The 11,999-nt window shown below is 44.3% G+C and overlaps 1 long non-coding RNA gene across 2 annotated transcripts; it reads left to right on the forward strand.

Annotated features, from left to right (window-relative positions):
- Window positions 1–5,245: 5,245 nt before the first annotated feature.
- On the forward strand, window positions 5,246–10,367 carry LOC125927054 (uncharacterized). Of its 2 annotated transcripts, none has more exons than XR_007459219.1 (4): window positions 5,246–5,434; window positions 5,883–6,010; window positions 6,109–6,201; window positions 9,605–10,367. It is a non-coding gene; the product is annotated as an uncharacterized LOC125927054 (long non-coding RNA). The 2 variants fall into 2 exon arrangements; XR_007459220.1 differs by having other exon boundaries at window positions 5,265–5,333.
- Window positions 10,368–11,999: the final 1,632 nt, after the last annotated feature.

Raw genomic sequence — 11,999 nt, forward strand, 5'->3', positions numbered from 1 at the left:
AGCCCAGAGCCCGATGCGGGGCTCAAACTCACAAACTGTGAGATTGTGACCTGAGCTGAAGTCGGACGCTTAACCGACTGAGCCACCCAGGCGCCCCATAAATTTCATATATTTTTAAAAAATAACATAATTAAGGGGTCTACCCCCCTAACAATTGTAACATTTATGCTCCAAATGTGAGAGCACCCAAATACATATCAATTAATCACAAACATAAACTCATTGGTAATAATACCATAATAGTAGGAGACTTCAACACCTCACTTACAGCAATGGACAGATCATCTAATCAGAAAATCAACAAGGAAACAATGGCTTTGAATGACACACTGGACCAGATGGACTTAACAGATATATTCAGAACATTTCATCCTAAAGCAGCGGAATATACATTCTTCTCCAGTGCACATGGAACGTTCTCCAGAATAGACCACATACTGGGACACAAATCAGCCCTCAACAAGTACAAAAAGATCAAGATCATACCGTGCATATTTTCAGACCACAACACTATGAAACTCGAAATCAACCACAAGAAAAAATTTGGAAAGATAACAAATACTTGGAGACTGAAGAATATCCTACTAAAGAATGAATGGGCTAAGCAAGAAGTTAAGGAGGAAATTAAAAAGTACATGAAAGCCAATGAAAATGATAACACCACAACCCAAAACGTCTGGGACGCAGCAAAGGCAGTCATAAGAGGAAAGTATATAGCAATCCAGGCCTTCCTAAAGAAGGAAGAAAGGTCTCAGATCCACAACCTAACTCACACCTTAAAGAACTGGAAAAAGAACAGCAAATAAACCCAAAACCAGCAGAAGACAGAAAATAATCAAGATTAGGGCAGAAATTAATGCTATCTAAACCAAGAAAACAGTAGAACAGATCAATGAAACCAGAAGCTGGTTCTTTGAACGAATTAACAAAATTGATAAACTGCTAGCCAGTTTGATCAAAAAGAAAAAGTAAAGGACCCAAATAAATAAAATCAAGAATAAAAGAGGAGAGATCACAATCAACACAGCAGAAATAAAAACAATAATAAGAGAATATTATGAGCAATTATACACCAATAAAATGGGCAATCTGGAAGAAATGGACAAATTCCTAGAAACATATACCCTACCAAAACTGAAACAGGAATAAATAGAAAATTTGAACAGACCCATAACAAGTAAAGAAATCAAATTAGTAATCAAAAATCTCCAAAAAATCAAGAGTCCAGGGTCAAATGACTTCCCAGGGGAATTCTACCAAACATTTAAGGAAGAGTTAACACCTATTTTCTTGAAGCTGTTCCAAAAAATAGAAATGGAAGGAAAACTTCCAAACTCTTTTTATGAAGCCAGCATTGCCTTGATTCCAAAGCCAGACAAAGACCCCACTAAAAAGGAGAACTATAGACCAATTTCCCTGATGAACATGGATGCAAAAATCCTCAACAAGATATTAGCCAACCGGATCCAACAATATGCTAAAAAAAAATTATTCACCATGACCAAGTGGGATTTATACCTGGGATGCAGGGCTGGTTCAATATCCAAAAAACAATCACTGTGATTCATCACATCAATAAAATAAAGGACAAGAACCTGGGGCACCTGGTTGGCTCAATTGGTTAAGTGTCCGACTTTGGCTCAGGTCATGATCTCATAGTTCATGAGTTCAAGCCCCACGTCGGGCTCTGTGCTGACAGCTCAAAGCCTGGAGCCTGCTTCGGATTCTGTGACTCCCTCTCTCTCTCTGCCCCTTCCCCACTCGTACTCTGTCTCTCTCTGTCTCAAAAATAAACAAAACATCTAAAAAAAGAAGAAAGAAAGAAAGAAAGAAAGAAAGAAAGAAAGAAAGACAAGAACCATATGATCCTCTCAACAGATGTAGAGAAAGCATTTGACAAAATACAGCATCCTTTCTTTAAAAAAAACCCTCAAGAAAGTAGGGATAGGAGGATCATACATCGAGATAATAAACAAAAGACCCAACACTAATATCATCCTCAATGGGGAACAACTGAGAGCTTTCCCCCTAAGGCCAGGAACAAGACAGGTATGTCCACTCTCACCACCGTTCTTCAAAATAGTATTGGAAGTCTTAGCCTCAGCAATCAGACAACACAAAGAAATAAAAGCATCCAAACAGGCCAGGAGGAGGTCAAACTTTCACTCTTTGCAGATGACATGATACTCTATATGGGAAACCCAAAAGATTCCACCAAAAAGCTGCTAGAACTGATTCATGAATTCAGCAAAGTTGCAGGATATAAAATCAATGCACAGAAATCAGTTGCATTCCTATACACCAACAACGAAGCAACAGAAATAGAAATCAAGGAATCGATCCCATTTACAATTGCACCAAAACCCATAAAATACCTAGGAATAAATCTAACCAAAGAGGTGAAAAATCTATACCCTGAAAACAATAGAAAGCTAAGAAAGAAATTGAAGAAGACACCAAAAAATGGAAAAATATTCCATGCTCCTGGATGGGAAGAACAAATATTGTTAAAATGTCAATACTACCCGAAGCAATCTACATATTCACAGCAACACCTATCAAAATAACATCAGCATTCTTCACAGAGCCAGATGAAACAATCCTAAAATTTGTATGGAACCAGAAAAGACCTCAAATAGCCAAAGCAATCTTGAAAAAGAAAACCAAAGCAAGAGGTATCACAATCCTGGATTTCAAGCTGTATTACAAAGCTGTAATCATCAAGACAGTATGGTACCGGTACAAGAACAGACACTCAAATCAATGGAACAGAACAGAGAACCCAGAAATAGACCCCAAAACATATGGTCAACTAATCTTTGATAAAGCAGGAAAGAATATCCAATGGAATAAAGACAGTCTCTTCAGCAAGCGGTGCTGGGAAAACTGGACAGCGACATGCAAAAAAATGAACCTGGACCACTTTCTTACACCATACACAAAAACTCAAAATGGATGAAAGACCCAAATATAAGACAAGAAGCCATCAAAATTCTCGAGGAGAAAGCAGGCAAAAACCTCTTTGACCTTGGCTGCAGCAACTTCTTACTCAATATGTCTCCAGAGGCAAGGGAAACAAAAGCAAAAATGAACTACTGGGACCTCATCAAAATAAAAAGCTTCTGCACAGTCAAGGAAACAATCAGCAAAACTAAAAGGCAACTAACAGAATGGGAGAAGATATTTGCAAATGACATATTGGATAAAGGGTTAGTATCCAAAATCTATAAAGAACTTATCAAATTCAACATCCAAAAAACAAATAATCCAATGAAGAAATGGACAAAAGACATGAATAGGCACTTCTCCAAAGAAGTCATCCAAATGGCCAACCAACACATGAAAAAATGGTCAGCATCACTCATCATCAGGGAAATACAAATCAAAACCACAATGAGATACCACCTCACACCTGTCAGAATGGCTAACATTAACAACTCAGGCAACAACAGATGTTGGCGAGGATGCGGAGAAAGAGGATATCTTTTGCATTGTTGGTGGGAATGCAAGCTGGCACAGCCTCTCTGGAAAACAGTACTGAGGTTCCTCAAAAAACTAAAAATAGAACTACCCTACAACCCAGGAATTGCACTACTAGGTATTTATCCAAGGGATACAGGTATGCTGTCTCGAAGGGACACATGCACCCCCATGTTTATAGCAGCACTATCAACAATAGCCAAAGTATGGAAAGAGCCCAAATGTCCATCAATGGATGAATGGATAAAGAAGATGTGGTATATATATACAATGGAGTATCACTCAACAATCAAAAGGAATGAAATCTTGCCATTTTCAACTACATGGACAGAACTGGAGGGTATTATGCTAAGTGAAATTAGTCAGAGAAAGACAAATATCATATGACTTCACTCATATGAGGATTTTAAGAGACAAAACAGATGAACATAAGGGAAGGGAAACAAAAATAATAAAAAAAATGGGGAGGGGGACAAAACAAAAGAGACTCTTAAATATGGAGAACAAACTGAGGGTTACAGGAGGGGTTGTGGGAGGGGGGATGGGCTAAATGGGTAAGGGGCACTAAGGAATCTACTCCTGAAATCAAGGTTGCACTATATGCTAACTAATTTGGATGTAAAGCAAAAAACCAAAACACAACAAAAAAACAAAGTAGTACCCCAAACGGAGTTTTCCATAAAGAAGTTACTTCAGATTGCGAAAATAGCAAATACTCCCTGAAGATTTGCAAAGGCAAATGGTAAATGTAAATCATAAAGTTATTTAAGAAATACAGATCATGTTGTTCTCTCTAAACTCTCTTGTGGAAACTGAAGATGTATGAGCACAATTTGGGCTTCTGGGATTTTAGAGTTGATGCAGAAATACAAGGACAGTGGCACCTGGGTAGCTTAGCCAGTTGAGTGTCCAACTTTTGATTTCAGCTCGGGTCATGATCTCAGGGTCGTGGGATCGAGCCTCTTGTTGGGCTTCACATTAGTATGGAGGCTGCTCAAGATTCTCTCTCCCTATGCCTCTCCCCCACTCACACTCTCTCAAAAAACAAAACAAAACAAAAAATAAAAACAAGGGCAGTTGCCTTTTTGTGCTTAGCAAACTTTAATAAAATTAAGAGCGTTACGAGTTCTAATTTTTTTTATTTTCTGATTTTTTTTCTTCAGGATTTGTTAAATACAGAAAAGCGTACTTCAATGTGTCCCCTGACGAACTGCCAAATAACTGGCGATATTCCTTCTGCTGCAGATAGCTGCTGAGTTCTTGGAAGTGTCTCTCGACAATTCTAAACAGGTGCAAACCTGAAGATTTTCTACTTCCACCTTCTGGGCCAGTCGTTCCTGATTATAACAAAGCTAGAGAGCAATTTATCCAGAATGGTCCAATGCAGGCAGCGCTCTAGTCTCTATCCAGCAGGTTGAAAATTGTTCCCAAGGCGGAAACAGGTGCCTGTGTCTTCTGGATTTGGTATCCCCTCTTTTTCTCATGAAACTTGAAGTCGGTCCTGACATTATGGCATGACTTAGAAGAGATCCTTTCCAGATATCTCAAAGGCATAAAGGTTTTCTTGTTTTCCAAACCACGGCTCCAAGGCATGTCCCTGGAAGGAGAACAAGCAATTCCGTAGCCGAGCGTCCCTTGGACCATCCACTGAATGGTCTGCGGGAATCGGGCCTGGAGAATTTCCGGGAGTCCCAGAGATGGCCGCGAGGGGGCGCGCGGCCCCCACGAAACCGCGATGCAGCGCGTCTTCCGCTGCTCACCAACCGCCAGCAGAGGGCGTCGCGACTCGCTTCGGGACGAACTGGTGTCACACTGGGTGCCAGAAGCGCGGCGTCCTGGGGCCGGGCGATGCGGTGACACTTCCCAGGCGGGTAGCCGGGCGTGGTTGGCTGCAGGTCCCGCTGCGCGTGGGGCCACCGCCCAGGCTCCGAGTCCCTCCCGGGCTGCGCAAATAGTGAGTTAGGAGCGGCCTTTTCCTAGTGGCCAGAGATTCCACAATTCTAAGCGAACATGCAGAGACCACAACATGGCACCTCAGCTCCCCCGGGGGCACTCTGCCTATTGACAAGACCCTGCCCATTGTCACCAAGTGGGGTTAGAAGGAACGCAGGCACGGACCCCCTGTTCCCAGAGAGGGCGATGCCCAGGCTGGACGAGTAGGCACACATTTTTCTTGGGCTTAAATGCAAATCCAATGCAAACGCTTCAGAGATGGCAACACATATCCTCAAGGAGATCCGTCGTGGAGGGATGTGTGCGCACATGGGTGTGTGTGTGAGGTTGTGTTTCGTGGGCATGCCGATCCTTTACGTGGACTGATCATTCTTTTCCCTTCCTTCTTCCTCTCTTACCACTCATGCTGCCCAAACCTTTTCTTCGCTGTCTGCCTCATTTTCCCCAAGGTGCTCTGTGTGGCGGCAAGTGGAACATTTTCACCACTGATGGCTGGCGGATCCTTTTGACCTGCGATGACGCCGTCCAGCCAGCCAATGTGAAGAGTCTCCGTGAAAGGAGGCCTCCCTTCCTCTAGGTATCGCACTCAGTGAGGAGACCTCATTGTCGAGTTCAAAGTAAAACCAAAGGCGTAACAAATACCCATGGCCTATTTTGTTCCTAAACCCCACACAGATCAGCACAGGGGGATCACAGAGGACTCCCCCATCCCGAAGGACAACTGTTTGCACCGGGGACGAGAGCCTGCACAACGTCACAAGGAACAGTGTAAGGAGGGCAAGGACACTTACCAGAGAGGGATATCCCAGCCTGAAAACAGTGCCCTGCGGGTGCTGTCTTTATGCTCAAATGGAGGACCACATGCTCTTCGCAAGAAGGAGCCCCGTACTCCACGGTGTCCTTGTCATTCACCAGCAGGTGGCTTTGCCAGCCAAACCCACTTCCTCACTCTCTGCCTCACTTCCCCAAGGCACTCTGTGTGGCTGCAAGGGGAATACTCTCATCCATGAGTGCTGACTGGCCCTTTTGACCTGCTAGTCATGCCACCAAGCCAGCCAACGTGAAGAGTCTACATGGCAAGGGCTTCCTTTCCCCCCAACGTCCGCGCTCAGCGGGAGACCTCGTTGCTCATTGTCATGTCCAGAGTTAGACCACAGACATGGCAGACACCAACATAGCACCTGAGCCTGATTCTAGGACTGGGCGGCTCAGCCTGGAACCCACCACAGGGTACCCCCTCCCTCACCCCTTCAGTGCTCACCCAGCACCTCGTCTGTCCATATGGCAGTAGACATTGCTCCTGTCCCAGCTCCCCGCTGGGGGTGAGGTCGGCAGGGGGATGGGGGCTGTGCAGAAGTAGACTTCAAGTATGTGTTCCCGGCTTTGAAGTAGGTCCCCACTGCAGTGCTGGAAAGTAACCTGCACTCCTTGTGGGTATGTTGAGATTCCTTGTAAAGCTGTCAATGTCATGTGCTCCTCACTCTTGGTTTTGCTAAGAAGACCTTTTCCTGCTCTCCCCACTCTTTCTCTCTCGTCAGGGAGAGGAAGAGGAGTATAGGGTCCTGCCTCACCCTCCTCCAACCCCCACCCCAGACCTGGGGAGTTTACTTCAGCCGGCCCAGGTCACTCCTCACATAGTCACATCCTGTGGCCCTCACACTGGGCTGGCAGAGGAAAGGGTGTTCCAGAATCTTCAACAGGTCATGGAGTAAGAGACACCTGTCTTTTGGCCAGGTGGGGAGGAGCTGCCACGGCCACCTCCCTGTCTGATCCCCACCTCACACCATAGAGCTGGTGTTTCTGGTCCCTTCTGTGCTAAGAGGACGGGAGGGTGGAGGAGGGGACCCGCTGCAGGTGTCAGGCCTCCAGGAGGATGGCCAGGGCTCTTGAGGACAGCTGCCTGCTGTCCCTCATCAGGGGACTGTTTTCTCCTGCCATGGAGAAAGCAGGCCCTTTCGCCCCCAGCTCCTCCAAACTGTGTGAAATGGAAAGTGACTTGTTCCTCACCCATCTTGAAAGCTGAAGGGGGATGCCGGTTGCGTCCGTTCTTTGCAATCTGGCCACACACGCCCCTTCCCAGCTGTAGGAAGTGAAAGGTGGGTGAGAAAGCAGGACAAAGTCTGGTTTATCTGTGTCTTTAGATGAGTCTTATGCTCTCACAGAGAGAAGCTGCTGACAGTTATATAGTATTTTCAGTTGTTCTCATATAAGAAAAAAAAGAAATTTTAAACTAATTGTGCCTTGGAGTAGGTGTGGATGTGTAGATGCGGGCCACCTCTGTTGATCTCTCTCTCTGCACCCCTGGTCACCTTTGAGAAGCCAAAGACGGCCCTCAGGAAGAGTCAAAGCTCACCTCTTTTGTTCTCTGAGCCTACAGTCTGGGCTACCCTAAACTCCTATCCTGAACACAGCATAGACAGAAGACAGCACTCAGCTGTTAGAAGAAATACATATATTAAGAAACCGTAAAATATTTTGCTCATGGGAAAGAGACCATCCTCTTCAAAGGATGCTAATATCAAGGCTATTTGATTTTTGACCAAGTACGTGCAAACGCTGCTTCTAGAGATATTTCTATGCACAGGAAATAAGGAAGAATTTCCACCTAACTTGCTGGAAAAACCATCGCCCAAAGGGAAGCCTGGCCCAGTTGGGGAAAGTGGCCTGAGGAACCCGGTTTCCTGGGTCCGAGCTTGTGGCTCAGTGCAGAAGCCCCCTGAGGACTGTAGAAGTAGACTAAACCTGACTCAGTCTGACAGAGCATCGAATCTGACTTTTGTGGCGGCCTCTCTCATGGTTGCCGATGCCTCTGCTCAAGGATGTTCTGGCCTCAGAGACCGCTTGACGGTTGCATAAGGCCACACGCATCCCTCTCCTTCGGTCTGGGTAGGAGGGAGCCTTGTAGATAACAGGAATTAGGAATTCCAGTCTAAAAGCTCTTCCTAGGCCTGGATTTCCTCCTTGTGCTGCCTTTCCTTGCATATTGGAAATCTCCACTTTCATCCATCTTGTTTCCCTAGGGTCAGCTCCAAGGTCAGCACGCGCCCCAAGGTCCAGGATTCCCCAGGGTCCATAATGTCCACATCGTCTTCATCTGGGCTTGTACTTAGCGCAGTAGCTGGTACTGCCATGGGTTTTTGCAGTAGGCCTTCTTGTCCCTTGCCTTTTTTTTTTTTTTAACTGGGACTAAAGCCACTGAAAATAGCTTATTATCTTTTTACTCAGGTTCATTTGGAAGGAACCTGTGTGCTCTATGGCAGGACTGGCAGAATCCTGCAAACAAGGATCTTACTGGCCTGGGCAGGGTGGCTTTTTCTTATGACATGGGTGCCCCACAGTCCATTCTGCCTCCCAACGTGTGTGCTCTCCTTCATCAAGGCACATAGGATCCTCTCTCTCAGCTCTTGGGGCCACATCCTTTTTCTGGCTCTTTCTGGCAGCCTAAAGCTTAGTGTGTGCCCGCTGATGCTGGCTGCTTTCTCTGGCTACCCCGTTGGCAACAAGCATCTGGGAAGCTGCAGGTCCTGATTGGCCTTGCTCTGGGGATGAGACTCAGAGACAGTGGGAGCCAGGCCATTCTGAGGTTAGGGGCAATGCAATCAGACTGGCCTGGGGCAAGGGCTGGGATTCTGCGCCTGATGGGAGATTAATGTAAGCAAGAAGCTGCTCTTTAAAGCATGGTTTCCCCAGATCTTACAAGCCACATGGTTACTGGTGTGGCTTGCTTATTGAAGTCCCTAAGTCACGTAGATCTCATCTACCTTATGGCAGTTTTCCAGACACAGTCTCCCAAAGTCTCCCAGTCGTTCTTAAGGAGCATGGTGCTGTTTGAACTTGACTATTTCTTTGATCTTCTTGACCCCCCAAATTCCTAAATTCTTTGATATTTTTTTTTTTCCTAAAGAGGAAACTCAGATATTCATGAAATGTGGCTGAACCAGACTTGGTAAACTCACATTCTTTGAGGTTGGGGACATGCTTTGGTCCCTTGAGCCTTATGTATACTCAGAATGGCTATTTTTCTTTTCTTTTCTTTTCTTTTCTTTTCTTTTCTTTTCTTTTCTTTTTCTTTTTTTTTTTTTTTTTTACCTTCCATGATTGCTGACTCTTGAAATGCCTCTTGATTATGGTTAAGGAGTATTGGGGTTTTTTTCTCGCTATTTTTTTCCAGGACACATGACCATGGATATGCTGTAAAGCCATGTCCACTAACTTCTTCCTGATGTGAAAACTGAGCTTAGAAGACATGCTTTCCTCTTTTGGTGAGGCTGACACTCGCAGACTTCAGCATTCCAATTCCTGACAAGTTTGGGAAAGAAGAGGAAAGCCAGGAGAGCTTGTCTGAAGTTGATCTCCATGGGATAGTGTTCAGTTGGATTAGAATTGACTGGTGATAGTGGTGTAGAGAGAATTGGTGGTGACGTATGACTGGTCAATGAATTACTGTGTGCAGAGTGAAGAATTAACCTTGTCCAAAGGAAGGTTTTGCTCATGCCCCCAATTCGTAGTATGTAACCTCTAAACCTGTGGAATTTCCTGCTTGATATGTTTACCTAGGGCCTTGGGCCATGTCAGATAGTCTACACTAACAAAGTGATTTATGTTGGGGGCCTTGGGCTATGTGGTATCAGCTTGACTCCTGGAGGAGCTAGAGACAGAAGTCAGCCTTGCTGGTGATCACCTATGTTCACATGACTGATCTCTAATAAAATCCCTGGACACCAAGGCTTAGGTGGGCTTCCCTAGTTGGCGGTACTCCATGCATACTGCCATGCGTTGGTGCTGGGAGGATGCACCACCCACACTATCCCATTGGGAGAGGATAACTAGAACCTCATATCTGGAACTCTCCTGGACCATGCCCTATGCACCTCTTCCCTTTGCTGATCTTAGTCTGTATCCTTTCACTGTAATAAACCATAATGTGAGTATAACAGCTTTTCTGAGTTCTGTAAGTCCTAATTAATTACAAAACCTGAAGCTGGTCTTGGGAACCCCAAAATTTAGTAGGTATGTGGAGTGGGATTCATTAAAACAACCCTGGCTCAGTGACACATAGCAAAAGCATGATTTGGGTACATGAGGGGGCAGGATTTGATGAACCTTTGGTTTCTGAATGACCAGTGGGTCACCTATGGTATGAAATTACAGCTGCACTGCTATCAGTTACTAGAGATAAAAATTACCAGTGTAATTTAGAAACAATAGATCCAACTCCCATGCAGTTAGCTCACTGGATACATAAGGAAATGCAAAATGAGATACAAGCTAAATATACAATCCCTTGGCTATTGCTATAGCTAAGATGAAAATAAAGAAGAGTTTGGGGCAGATTCTAATGCTGGGCCAAGCATGGGCTTTGACTGATTAAAAAGCTGTAACTTCTAGCATCAGAGCTGCTACCAAAGGGAAAAGTTATGGTGAAACAACAGATGGCTATAGAAATTAGAGTGAGTGACAAGAGAGAGCTAAGGGAATCATTCCAGCAGAATGGAAATCTTTGAAGAGTCATCAAGAAATGAATAACATTTCTGGTGGGCATGTAAAATGGTACAGCCACTGTGGAAACAGTTTGGCTGTTTCTCAAAATGTTAATCATAGAATTACCATATAATCCAGCAGGCCCATCCCTACGTATGTACCAAAGAGAAGCGAGAACAAATATCAGCACAGAGACTTGTGTATATGTGTTTACGGCAGCATGATTCATAATGGCCAAAAGGTGGAAACAACCCAAATGTCCATCAGTGGATGAATGGATACACAAATTGTGGTATATCCATTCAGTGGAATACTATTCAGCCATAAAGAGATGAAGTATTGATGCACACTACAACTATGAACCTCAAAAACATTATGCTACATGGAAGAGGCCAGACACAAAAGTTCATACATGATTCCTTTATATAATCTATTCAGAATCAGTAAATCCATAGAGAAGGAGAGATTAGAGTTTACCAGGGGATGGGGGAATGGAGGGATGAAGAGTGACTGTCTAATGGATACCCGGTATTTTTATGGGGTGATGAAATATCTAAACTAGAAAGAGCTGATAGTTTCACAATATAAATACAATATAAAAAGTTTCACAAGCAAAATACCACTGAATTGTACACTTGAGTTGTATGCTATATGAATTTCAACCCTGATAAAAGATTTTTTTAAGGGGTGAATAAAGGGGTCATTGGTGGAGTCAAAACAAAAGTCTTAATGCAGCATATTGGAAGGAAGCCCTACTGGTCCCCCAACATTAAAGGGCCCTAAATAAATCTCTATTTTCCCCAGTTTGGAAGAATTTTAAAAGCCAGAAGGCAAAGATGACAAGGAAATGCCTGACCTAAAATAGCCTGGGGCAATGATTCTACAAACTAATCAAGATAAGGATTGACAGAGAGCCAAGGTCCCTTGGCCCAGTCCCTGACTTGAGATCCAAAGCCATATGCACTTCTGTGGGTAAAAGGGCCAAGGAGTGGAGAAGAAGCTTCTGAGACTCATCGGCATAGGAACCCAATGCACTGATTCCAAATCTGTTGAAGTCCTAGTGGTGGGTTTAGATCAGATTGGGA

Source organism: Panthera uncia, chromosome D4 (genome assembly GCF_023721935.1).
Source record: "Panthera uncia isolate 11264 chromosome D4, Puncia_PCG_1.0, whole genome shotgun sequence".
NCBI classification, from domain to species: domain Eukaryota; kingdom Metazoa; phylum Chordata; class Mammalia; order Carnivora; family Felidae; genus Panthera; species Panthera uncia.